Genomic DNA, 13205 nt, shown 5'->3' with positions numbered 1-13205 from the left:
TCAAGAACTAGGCTTCAAGCTTAAGTGATGGAACAGAAATTGATCCAGGCAAATTAGGCAGAAAATATAGGATATGAACTCCTTTAAGCGGGGGGGGAAAGTAAGTTTCCTTTCAGTTCTGTTGAGTTTGACGCTCTAGGGGGTGTTTGCAACTGAGAATATGTAGCCTAAATAAAGTACAAATTAAATATAGGCTGGAGATAGAGACTTGGAAATCATCTACACATAGGTTGAGTATGCTTGAAATCATGATCATGGATGTAATGTTTAATAGCACTTACGTAAGGGCCAAACTAAATGAATGAGACAGGAAAAGAAGAACCAAGTGAGTATAGTGTCACGGAATATTAGGGAATAGAAAAGTTTCAGGAAAGAAGGTCATCATTAGTATTCACTGAAAAAGAACCGTCTGGTAAGATAAAGATTGAACTGTACATTGGGTTTGATCCCCAGTGACCTCAGCACAAATAGTCTCTCAGAGTGATGGGGACAGAAGTTAGGTTGCAAGCAGTTGAAGGATGAATGTGGGATGAGGTAATAGACATCTGAGATGAAACCAATTGTTCAGTAAGTGTGGGTGGGAGGGAAAGAATATAGTGAATGCCAAAAGATATATGAAAGAAAATAGTTTTAGTGCAAGAGAATTGGAAAAGTTTTTAGACTGAGCAAAGGCACCACTAGAAAGAAAGAGGCTAAGGGAGTAGGAGAAAGAAAGCAGACGTTCAGAGAATGAATGGGTGGTTGAGATGAATCTTTCACCAAAGCTTTAATTTCCTCCCTAAATAGAAGCAAAGCCTCTTGCAGTCTGATATTGGTGTTGGGAAGGGTTTATGATTCTCACAAATTAAAAGCATTTTTAACTTAAGGAACAACATTTCCTGTGTTTTACAGGTAGGTTTAAATTAGGCCAACTCCAAGTAGCAGAGAGATAGAAAGATGGAGGGACTACTCTGACAGAGATGCATCAGGCGGATGTGCTTTACTGCTAAGACTGATTTTTTTTTTCAACGTTTATTTATTTTTGGGACAGAGAGAGACAGAGCATGAACGGGGGAGGGGCAGAGAGAGAGGGAGACACAGAATCGGAAAGAGGCTCCAGGCTCTGAGCCATCAGCCCAGAGCCCGACGCGGGCCTCGAACTCCCGGACCGCGAGATCATGACCTGGCTGAAGTCGGACGCTTAACCGACTGCGCCACCCAGGCGCCCCTAAGACTGATTTTTTTTTTATGATGTTTACAACTTGCATAAACTATGTACTGCCAAACCACCACCTAGGACTACAACCAGGGTTTTGTCTGAAATAGTAGTAAAACAAAATGACACAATGCTTAAGAAAGCATTGAAAACAACCCATAACTTTTTAACCTTTTCCTGTCATTGTTTGCTACACAGACTTACAGATAGGTAATGCAGTGAATATGATTATTTTACCTTCAGAGAGTGCTAAGAAATGTTCAGCTGTCTACTGGAGCAAGAATGGAGACCTGATAAAATACAGAAAGTTATCATGATCTGTTGACTTACTAATATGAAATATGAATAGAGTTATCCACAAATCCCAACAATGAAATGATAAAATGAATTTCTTAAATATAGTTTAAAATATTTTAAGATCTAAGTAAGTACCTTATCACCCATTAAAATTTTTCTGGAAACATATCCTCTTGAATTATTGAAGATAACAACCACAGTTCCGTGTAAAGTAAATTCCTGTTTTATATCTACTGGTAGGGAGTGGGTCAAGTTCACATCATCAGCAAAAACATTTTGTTTTAAGCAAATCCCTACTGATTATCAATGAACACATTAAAAGTGATGGTCTTTCTTTGTCCTTCAATAATTTATTTTATGAGCAATTTTCATTATTATATATTTTATATGCAATAAAGTAATATTTTACAGGGCATCTGGGTGGCTCTGTTGCTTAAGCATCCAACTTCTGCTCAGGTCATGATCTCACAGTTCTTGAGTTAGGGCCCCGTATCTGGCTCTGCACTGACAGCTCAGAGCCTGGAGTCTGCTTCAGATTCTGTGTCTCCCTCTCTCTCTGCCCTTCCCCTGCTCTCTCTCTCTCTCTCTCTCTCTCTCTCTCAAAAATAAACATTAAAAAAGTTAATAACATTTTACAACAATAGCATTCAAAATCAAAATGTTTTGCAAACAACAGTTAAATGTTGTTGCAACAAACAGTTAAATAGTAATTGCAACAACTTCTACATAAGAAAGGTAAATACCTTTTTCCTCTACATATTCAAGATTAGGTTTAAAAGTTATCTATTTAAGCTGTTACAGATACTGGTTAAAGAACCATGGTTGAGAAGTTACATTATTTAATCTATTGAAGGTGACAGCTGTATATTACATGAATGTGTAGTTATGGACTTTTGAACATTTATTATTTGCTTACTACTCTATAATGGCTTTGAATAGTCTGCTATGTAAGTATATATTTAGTCATTTCAAAAAATGCGTATTATTATTTGGTAGACTTTGTACCCAAGCATGATAAAAGAGGTGTTGTTTTCTCAGTACTATTCTGGGGCCATGCCAGGTATGCACAAGTGAGTCTCAAACATATTATTTACTAGTATGAGGCTTGAAAATTTGTGTTTACAAAATATGCATTGCTGCCCCAGAATAAAATCTATAGAAGTTTTTCAGATATATTTATCTAGGAAATGGAAAAAAAAAATCTGATTCTTATTTTGTTCAGCCCTGCCATTACCTTTGACCTTGACCTAGACTGTCTTGAAAAAAATCTAATCTTGACAGCAGTCGATTACTTAATTGCCACCTCATTTCCTGCCTCCCATTTAACTCTGATCTCAGAAAGATGTCTACACCTGTACCACTGGCATCCTGTTTCCTAGCTCACAGTTTCCATCTCCAAAAGTTCAGCCTTTCAAGAACTCACAGCGCTGAACTATTATCAATACAGTGCCTATCACTGTATATCATTTCAGTTTTTGAGTTCGTATTGTAAGACTAAATATGCCTTCCTCACAACCTACCCTTCTCCCTGTCTCGCTTATTCCATCATTGTTGTTAACAGAGACTGCATTCTCGAATTCATACTGTAGTAATTATCAAAAATCCTATTAACTTATTTTCATTAGCAACTTGAATTTGTTGAATAAATGACAAAGAAATAATTTCAGCAACTTTTAAGTTCACCTAACATCATAGATTTTAGAGTTGTCTATAACTCACAGGTCATCTAATGAGATCCTTCCATTTAGCAGATGTGGAACGCCAAGGCAAGAAAAGTCAAAAGACCTTGATCTTACTGTTGGTGAGTGATGATACCAGGACTAAGATGCAACTCTTCTTAGTAATTCATTGTTATATCTACTAGAGTTATTTATGGTAGAACTTTAGATATGCATCTTTTTCATATGCTGTATTTTGTCTGGCCTCAGATAAACATGATTGCTGCTGACACTTCCACAATGCTTTCTTGGCTCCCTCCCTTTAATTGTCTTTGTCTTTTATGGCATGAAGATCAAAGGTGCAACGAAGAGAAAAATGCATAAAATGTATTTGTAGAACATCAAAAAAATAAAAAAAAAAGAAGAAAAATTAAGTAGAACATTTAAAGAAAAAAATGGGGGAACTGATGTCCTTGTTAACTCAAAAATGGCTCTTTTATTTGTCCTCTGGGCCTCATATTCTTCCATCAGTGGCTCTTTGGGATTTCTGTAGCACGTTTCCTAGTGTTTGCTCACTGGAATTATAAATCTGATATCTGTAACCTATTAATGTTTGAGTGTATCATGTTGGGTTTTCTTTCTTTATATTCTGTAGTCCATTCTCTACCTTGAACCACAAAAATCTTTTTATCTTTGTGTGCTGGAAATGAGTTTCATTTTTCTAGGAGTTAAACCAACATTAAAGAGATTATAAGCTAGAAAAGAAATACACATACATATATACATATTCTCCATATGTATGGCTATAACAGTACAAACTTAATATAAAATCTCAAACAGTTCAAGTAAATTGCAGTGACATTAGCTGTACCACTAAATTACTTTTTACTAACTTTTCTATTAATTTCAAGATTTAACCATATAATTAAGTTAGAATCTAATTTCACATTTACATCTTGACGAATGAATATGGGTAAGCAAAAAAATCTGAACTCAGTAATTTAAATTTGTGTTGCTTCCTCACACAAAACTATAAAAAACAGTATTTACTAAAGGCAGTGGAAACTCATGATTGCTGTGCTCAAGTAAAAGTTTTGGAATTTAAGAAGCACTTAGTTGCTGCATTAGGCCATTTAGGATGTTTCAGCGTCTCAATTGACTGTAATTCCAATCTGCTCAAGTGCCCTGTTAATGACCTTCCATCTCCAAATAAGCAGAGGAATTCAATGTTTATACTTTAAAAAAAAAAAAATCTCTACCACAAACAGATTGAAGGACAGGTTCTATCTTTACTATGGCAGGAGAGAGTAAATTGTTACCACTACATCAATTGAGAGAGACTAACCTTCAATGGCTCTTAATGAAAGCCCTCATTGACAAAACAAAATCAACAGATTCAGGTATAAGAAAGCCACTTAAGTGTTTTCCATTTCTTATTGTCTAACACTGAGTAATTATATTCCTAAAGCCTAAACAAGAAGTGAAATTTACCCACACTTACACTTCAACTTCAGTGACATGTAGTAAACAGATAGGTTTCTAGGCTTCCTGTAGAAGTGTCACTCCAATATATAAATATATTCATATTTCTATGCAGAGTGGAAAAAGTCCTAACATCTGGGGACACGGTTGCAAAGAAGTCCCATGCTCAACCCCCATGCCCCAAAAATCTAGAAACCCAAAATACACCAATATTTATTTGAATCAGTACCAAAGTAAGAAAGCAGCAAACGTGTTCCACCTTCTCTTAAAGTAGAGAAAAGAAGCTATGACTGACTGCTTAAGTCTTGTGTTAAAAGTCATTGTGCTTCAAGGACAAGTTGAGGTGTTGCATTTACTATATAAACTGTTAACATCAAGTTCTAGGCATCTGATGTCTTCTTTCTTTATAAGCATACAAAAGGCATTCTGTATCTCCTAATATATTTATTCTCAGATAACTTATTTCCAGCAGTTTACACCATACTCCTTCTAACCTATAGGAAAATATTCCATTGTATTTTGTACAACATGATGTTGTGTTCAAAGAGCCAAAAGCCTTGAGGCAAAATATCACTAATGATGACATAAGCTTCGGCATTGTTTTAATAAATTGTCAAAAAATGTGAATTTTTTTTCACTGTTTCTGTTATAATATTTATTTGTGGATTTAAACAATGATATAGTATGATTTCTCTATAGAATGAGTAATTGCTCCTTTGAGGGTAACTCAGATTTATCATGTTAACAGCCATTCTCCCCATACACTTTCCACATAATTAATAAATTAATTAGAATTCCTAGCTATAAAAATAGAGTAATAAGTTATGTAAACTCTTCAGATCAGAAGCGGCTAACTAATCTGGTTTTTTCACTGCCTGAATGGTGTCTGTTTTGCTCTACACCACACATGAAAGTAAATATTTCAATGCAAGACAGTGCATTTCAGTGCAAGGATGCAAGACAGTGCATTTATCTTATTTTTCCTTCCCTTCCCCTATGTTCATCTATTGTGTTTCTTAAATTCCGCATATGAGGAAAATCAGAAGATATTTGTCTTTCTAGGCTTGACTTATTTCGCTTAGCATAATACACTCTAGTTCATCCATGTTGTTGCAAATGGCAAGATTTCATTCTTTTTGATTGCTGAGTAGCATTCTGTTATATATATCTAATCTATATCTATATCTATGTCTATATATCTATATCTATAGATATCACATCTTCTTTATCCATTCATCAGTGAATGGACATTTCATAATTTGGTTATTGTTGATAGTACTGCTATCAACATTGGGGAGGAAAGATGGGGGGATGGGCTAAATGGGTGATGGGCATTAAGGGCACTTGTTGAGAAGAGCAATGGATGTTATATGTGATAAGTCACTGGGTTCTACTCCTGAAACCAATACTACACTGTATGTTAATTCACTCAGATTTATTTATTTATTTATTAGATTTATTTCAATAAATAAATCTAATAAATAAATAAATAAATACCACTTTAGCTACAAGGAGGAGGAGGATACAAGAAAATGTAAAAAAGATTTGTCACAAGGAAGCTTTACAATAAAGTTTGTTAGGGCATTATGTGTAAAAGGCTAACAGATTTACACCTGATTATGAGAAGAGGCTGATTTGTGTAGCTGGAGAGGAAGCCCTTGTAGGCTGAGGAGAAGGAGGAAAGGAGTAAGTAGCATAGATGTAACTAGGGAGGTAGATTTGGACCAGGCTGAAAAATGCTTTGCATGTGAAGTTCTGAGGTTTAGATTTTATCTTGCAAGTCATAGGGAACCAATGGTGGTTTTTCAAGCTAAAGAGTTATTCTTGGCTTTGATCCTTCTGTCTCAAATTACACCAGTAAATAATAATTGTCATAAGGAGAGTGTCTCTATGGTTTAAAGAATTTAATATTTTAGAGGAAGTGGGTACTCTGATGGTCAGTGGAAGGATTTCAGTAGAACTGGGAGGAAAAGAAAAGCAAAGAGAGCCTATCTTAGTTTTTTTAAATTTTTTTTAACGTTTATTTACTTTTGAGACAGAGAGAGACAGAGCATGAACAGGGGAGGAGCAGAGAGAGAGAGGGAGACACAGAATCTGAAACAGGCTGTAGGCTCTGAGCTGTCAGCACAGAGCCTGACGCGGGGCTCGAACTCACGGACCGTGAGATCATGACTTGATCCAAAGTCGGACGCTTAACTGACCAAGCCACCCAGGCGCCTCAAGAAAGCCTATCTTAGTAGAGAAAGTAGCTTGTGCAAAATTGGATAACATTGAATACGTATGCATTCAAGCAGTAATAACCAGAGGTGCACTTGAGCATTGCAGTCACAGTATAAAATATAACGGTTAAGAAAACAAACTTTGGAGTTATCTAGACTTAAGTTCAAATTTCAGCACTTAACACATGTTCTGGCTGAATACTCTAGAGCAAGTGTCACATTCAATTCCTTGGATTGTAGGCAATAGAAACATACTTTGGTTGATTTATGCAAAAGAAAGAGAAAGAGGGTGGAGAGGGAGGTTGAAAGGGAAGAGAAGAGAAGGGAAGGAACGAATTTGTCCCTGGATATGGGGTAACTAAGGGACTTAAATGGAATCTTGCTCCAATGGCAGGAACCTGGAGTCTCTGGTGGGTTTGTAGCAGAAACTAATATGCATTCTCGCAATATGCTGCTATAGTCACCCTATTTATTATTGCTCTTGAAATTTGTATCCAGTAAGAGTATCTGAAAAGTCTCACTCTATTCTTTGGCTGAAGAGAGCAAATTACCTTGAATGACAGATCTTCTAGGTTATGAAACTGGGAGCTATTACCAGAAAATAATGCAATGCATACTAAGTGGACAAAGCTAGTAAATTTCCACAACTACAAGTAATTTACTCTTACTCAGTCTCCATATCTTCATTAGTTTAATGGGGATAATTCTGGTACATACTCCAGAGGACTAGGATAATCAAATGAGACAATTGATATAAAGTGCTTAAGGACCGCATAGTCAATGCTATTAGCAGGTTTTATGATGAGGTATATTGGAGATGATCCTGGTTAAGGAGGATTGAGATCAGATTATAGAAGGATTCAATATTAAGCTAAGGATTTTGGAATTTACCTTGTAGGTAAGATGCAGATTTTTGTTTTGATTTGCTTGTTCGCTTTTTATCAAAGTATAACATACACTCAATACAGTATAAATCATAGGTATAGAAGTGGATAAATTTTCACAAACTGAACATGCCTCTACTGTCTAACTACATGCAAATCAGAACCCCAAAACTTCTCCCTTCTGCATGGGACAGGTTTTCAGCATAGAAATTGATTTGAAAAAAAAAATTAAAGATGAATCTCTCAGTGGGGTGCAGAATAGAAACAAATTCACAAAACTTGATATTTAGATAAAAGTATATATGTGTCAGGGAGATGAATATAAAATGGTTTTGATTATGGATGAGCAAGAATGATGATGCCATTGGCATCACTAGAAATTCAGAAAAAAGGCTGAATTTTGGAAGGGAAATGAATTGTTTTTTTAAAAATATTATTTTCTTACTATAAAACCACACTCATATACTCATCATGGAAATGAATGGAAAATACAATAAAGAGAAACTAAAATAAATTATGTGTACGTAGTATACAACTATACTGTACTCTATGATATATATTCTCCCAAATCTTTTCCTTTCTCCATCTTTCTCTACAGATATATAGTCTTATATATATAAACATACAGATATACATAAGTTTTTACAAATACGGAGTTACATTCTATCCACTGTACTATTGCCTACACTTTCCATTTTATATAAACTAAACATGAACATACCATGACCATCAATGTATCAAGAACACCTTCTCACATCACATTTCTTCCATAACTGCATTTATTTGGCTGTATAATATTCTATTGTGTAGATATACCATTATTCTTTTTTTTTTTAATTTTTTTTCAACGTTTATTTATTTTTGGGACAGAGAGAGACAGAGCATGAGCGGGGGAGGGGCAGAGAGAGAGGGAGACACAGAATCGGAAACAGGCTCCAGGCTCTGAGCCATCAGCCCAGAGCCTGACGTGGGGCTCAAACTCACGGACCGCAAGATCGTGACCTGGCTGAAGTCGGAGGCTCAACCGACTGCGCCACCCAGGCGCCCCATACCATTATTCTTAAGCAATCCCTTCTGTTGCATAATTACATTATTTCTGATTTTCATTTATATAAACAATGTTATGAGATATATGATATCAATCACATATTTTTAACCTAAAATATATGCTGAGAAATGAAATTACTGGGTTATATTTACTGCATCATTTTAAGGCTTTGATATATATTGCCAAATGTCATTTCAGAAAAGTTTTGTCAAGTTACTTTTCTGTCAACAGAATGTAAAAGTGACCATTTCCTTACACTCTTGCCAATACTCTGTATTATAATTTTTAAATAGTATTTGACAACTTGATAGGTGTAAATGGTTTGCCTTTTTTGTTTTGATTTGCATTTCTTTGATAACTAGTGATTTTGAATATCTTATGCTTGTTAGTCATTTTTCTTTTTCATTTTGTGCATTTCTGTTTGTGTCTTGGCATTTTTTATTGGAGCACATATTAATTTTGGTTTTCGACACATAGACTTGGAAGTAAAAGCAGGATAGTGGAGAGGAAGTAGACTTGTAAGATGGGTCAGGAAAGGAGATGTGAATTTAGTTTTAGCACAGAACAGGAATAATAGCCATGAGACTGAATATTTTATTAAGTACATACAAAAAGAGAGAGAGCAAAGGGCCAATGATATACTCTCAGAAGACATTCACAGCCTTGAGTAGCAAATGAAGCAAAAGAATTTAAAGGGGTAGATGAGGAATGAGGACAGCATTGTATATGGAAACAGGGGGAAATGATTTTCTAGGAAGAATATGAAATGTTAATACAGAAAGAACGGGAAATAAGAAAGTCTGTTGATTCGGTAGTGAGAGGATCATACCTCGACTGAGGTAGCCAACAGGTGAACCTACTGTTGACTATTTTCCTTCATTGGCTTTGGCATTGTCCTCTGTGGCCCTGTGTAGTTGTCACATGTGGGTGATGATGAATTTGACAAAAAGATGCTAACAGACACCTGCAGAGTAAGAGACACAGTCCCACTCCCAGCCAGGGAAAAGATTTCCTGATATTCACAGACCTTTAGCATGAGTATCATATGAGACTTTCAGGAAGCTCCCTTTGCCTTTCTCATGGATGTTTCTACCTTCCTGATTCTCCCAACTGATTAGCTACAGCCCCTGCCTACCCCTCAGGTGGAGGAAACTAGTAACAATTACTGTATTTCCCTTATTATTTAGCATAACACTAGCAAAGTTCAGTATCTAAGTCATAAAACTACAGGTCATCAGGTTTTTCATATTCCATTTCACCATAATTCTTGATATTTATTAAATCATCTTAAAAAGTAATAATGATATTTTCCCCTATGTGTCATTTCTATTTCTACTTTATCTTCTTTCTCTTCCCTTCTCTTTTTATCTCTCCCTCTCTTTCTCTAACTTAATGCCTATACTAAAAGAGTTACCAGGTAGCTCCTTTAGATATTGTGCAAAAATTCCAGGTTTTTCTGAAAAATTCCAAAACAGCTTTAGAAATTTTTGAATATAGCCATGGTAATTGCTTATTTATTCCATATTCCCTCATGCTGCTCCATTTGTGAAATTCAGAATTTGCATTATGTAGCAGAAAAAACACATCTTCAATCTGAATTCAAATCCAGCTTTGCTGCTTAATAGCTCTGATACCATAGAGAAGTTACCTGAGTTCTCTTGCCCTTAATTTCTTTGTTTATAGAATGGCTATAAAAAATTATTTCACAGAGTTATTAGGAAGAAATATGTAAATTGCTTAACACAATGATTGTACTCTACAACCATCAATTTCCTATGTTGTGTGAGTCTAGATGAAAATTCAGATAACAGAGGCTTAAATATTGAATTCTGTCAAAATAATATCCTAATGCATAAACAGTTTTTAAACACTACAATTGCTTAAAATTGTATGATATGTTTTTCCATCTCTTAATTTATAGTATGCATTCCTCTGAATTCTTATTAATTTTTTTAACATTTATTTATTTTTGAGAGAGAGAGACAGAGTGTGAGCAGGGGAGGGGCAGAGAGAGAGGGAGACACAGAATCTGAAGCAGGTTCCAGGCTCTGTGCTTTCAACACAGAGACCATTGCAGTGCTCGAACTCATGAACTGTGAGACCATGACCTGAACCAAAGTCAGACCCTTAACCAACTGAGCCACCCAGGCGCCCCTACATTCCTCTGAATTGTTAATAGTTTTAAAATAATTCTCAATGTTTCTCATTATCATACTGTATAATATTTATATACATGGGGGTCTTGAAGAGTCTTTGCTCTTCTAACAAAAGCCTCTAATAGATTTGAACTGCTTCTCATACAATACCCCCCTTGCAATCAAAAGGAAATCTTAACCTTTAAAATTGCAATACTATGTCAGCTAAAAATAATACTGATGGTGAGTATGGATAAGTTCATTTATTTATAACTAGCTTAGGATATATACCTAATTACAGATAATTGATAGCTATAGGTAAATTGATAATGAAACACTCTAGTCAAAGTCAAATGGGTGGTCTACGGAAAGTAATCTTGCGGTCCAAATCTGAGTGCTGCCCTATAATTCTGAGCAATTTAGGAGCATCTTGGGTTCATTGTACACAGCATCTATTCTCTTGGTCTATTTTTGCTCTTTCCTACCCTTTATGGGGTAGATAGGGTAATGAAAAGAGGCTACTTAAATTCATAGATCTGTTGTTCAAAGTGTATGTCACCTTAAATTTAAAATATGGTAGAAAAGGAGTTAGAGGTCTAAGGTACACCTGAAGCTGTGTGCAGAAAGAGCACCTGGACCAGACATTTCTTAAACACTAAAGGTGGATTGGGGTATCACCTAAGCAAAAGCAACAAAGGAGATATAATGATGGTAAGTCTCAATACTGTGAGCTGCTCTTTGCTGCTTTTTGAGCATATCAAGAGATATTATTTTGTACTGCATGAAATTAGCTTGAGGACAAGAGTTCAATACAAGCTCCCAGTTTAAAACATACATCTCCTTCCCAAGATAAAATGTTCTCTTATAAAAGGGAAATTGATTATCCTTTGTCTCATATATTTATATACGTTATTAGCATTTTGTAAGTTGGTAGAAACTAGATATATTTTATCTCTAATTTTATCTTCCTTAAGGCAGGGTCTTAAATGTTGTTTTTTTGAATTCAAGAAAATACTTTATTTTCTTTACATTTTCTAGTAAGTTGCTTCCTAAAATGAAATATATGATAAAGTTTAATAGTATCAACGATTTCTTAGCAATTAATTAATTCATAAGAACGATCCAGGGGGAAAACCTATAGAGAAAGTGTGTCAGAAACTAAATATGTGTGAAAGAAGGGTAGTTTTCAAGAGTGGAGGAAAAAATGAAATCGTTATCAGTAAGAGAAATGATAGAAGAGAAAGAGGAGGAGGGAGGAAGAGAAAGAGGGAAGAAGGCAGAGCACAAAGGAAAGAAGAAAATGGATATACACCTAAAAGCAGAAATATGTACATGATGTTTAGTGAAGAGACAAGCACCAACTTACACTAAAACAGATATTTTATTTTAGGATTTGTTTTTTATTCATAGGTTGGAGTAAAGGAGAGAAGAAGGCTTCTAGACCAACTGTCTTCCAGATAAAATACAGGACACACAATTATTTGAATGTGAGATACACAATGACTTTTTTAGCATTAGGATAGCCCACACAATGCAGGCCACATATTGGCCACACGGTATACTTAAGCCAAAAAAGTGCTTTTATCTGAGATTCTGATTTAAGTGGGCCTCTGTATGTAATCTGGCAACCCTAAATAGAAATGAAACTAAATCTGTTAAAGTTTTTAAAAATTAATTGAATTATATTGTATAAACACATACATCTCTTAATGGAATCACATTAACAGATGTAATTTTGGTCTAATTTCAGGTCTTGCACGATTGTCTTCATAATTTTGCCTTGTCATTGATACAAGAATAACTCATTTTCCTTTTATTACTTAGAAAAGACTTAATCTCAAGAAAGTTTTTTTAGATTATTATGTATTATATTGGGATTATACCATCTGCTAAATATTTTTTTTTTTTTTAATAATGGAAACCGAAAGCTCAAACAAACAAAAAAACCACACCATGCAACAATGTCTTGAGGCTGGAATTCTGTTGTTTCTTTGTTAAAGCACTTTGTTGAAAATGAAAAGAGATATTACACAAACAGCCCTTTGTTGCAGAAGTGAATTTTGATAGAGCATACATAATAATATTAATCACCTCGACAGTGTTATAATACAGGCTTTCCAAGTCACCTTTCTTGATTTAAGTAATATCGTTTAAAAGGCTACTTGACTATCAACTAGCTCTTATCAAACAATGTTTTGATTAGAGAAATTGGAGAAATAATTCACAGGTCTTTCACAGGTACCTGTTCATATTCAAAGTGGGTTTTAGTGCTTCCCATTTTCATATG

At 35.1% G+C, this 13205-nt stretch overlaps 1 long non-coding RNA gene across 1 annotated transcript in view; it reads left to right on the top strand.

Moving 5' to 3' along the window:
- Positions 1-13205, top strand: part of LOC121031601 (uncharacterized) — a 170058-nt gene that overhangs the window by 53219 nt on the left and 103634 nt on the right. Inside the window, exon 2 of the long non-coding RNA XR_005790797.1 lies at positions 3244-3293. This is a non-coding gene — a long non-coding RNA (uncharacterized LOC121031601). The remainder of the gene's footprint in view (positions 1-3243; positions 3294-13205) is intronic.

The sequence above is a fragment of the Herpailurus yagouaroundi genome, unplaced genomic scaffold (assembly GCF_014898765.1).
Source record: "Herpailurus yagouaroundi ecotype Mexico unplaced genomic scaffold, PumYag 141, whole genome shotgun sequence".
NCBI classification, from domain to species: domain Eukaryota; kingdom Metazoa; phylum Chordata; class Mammalia; order Carnivora; family Felidae; genus Herpailurus; species Herpailurus yagouaroundi.
Note: the sequence above shows the minus strand (reverse complement) of the source record. Positions and strands in the feature narration are given on the sequence as shown.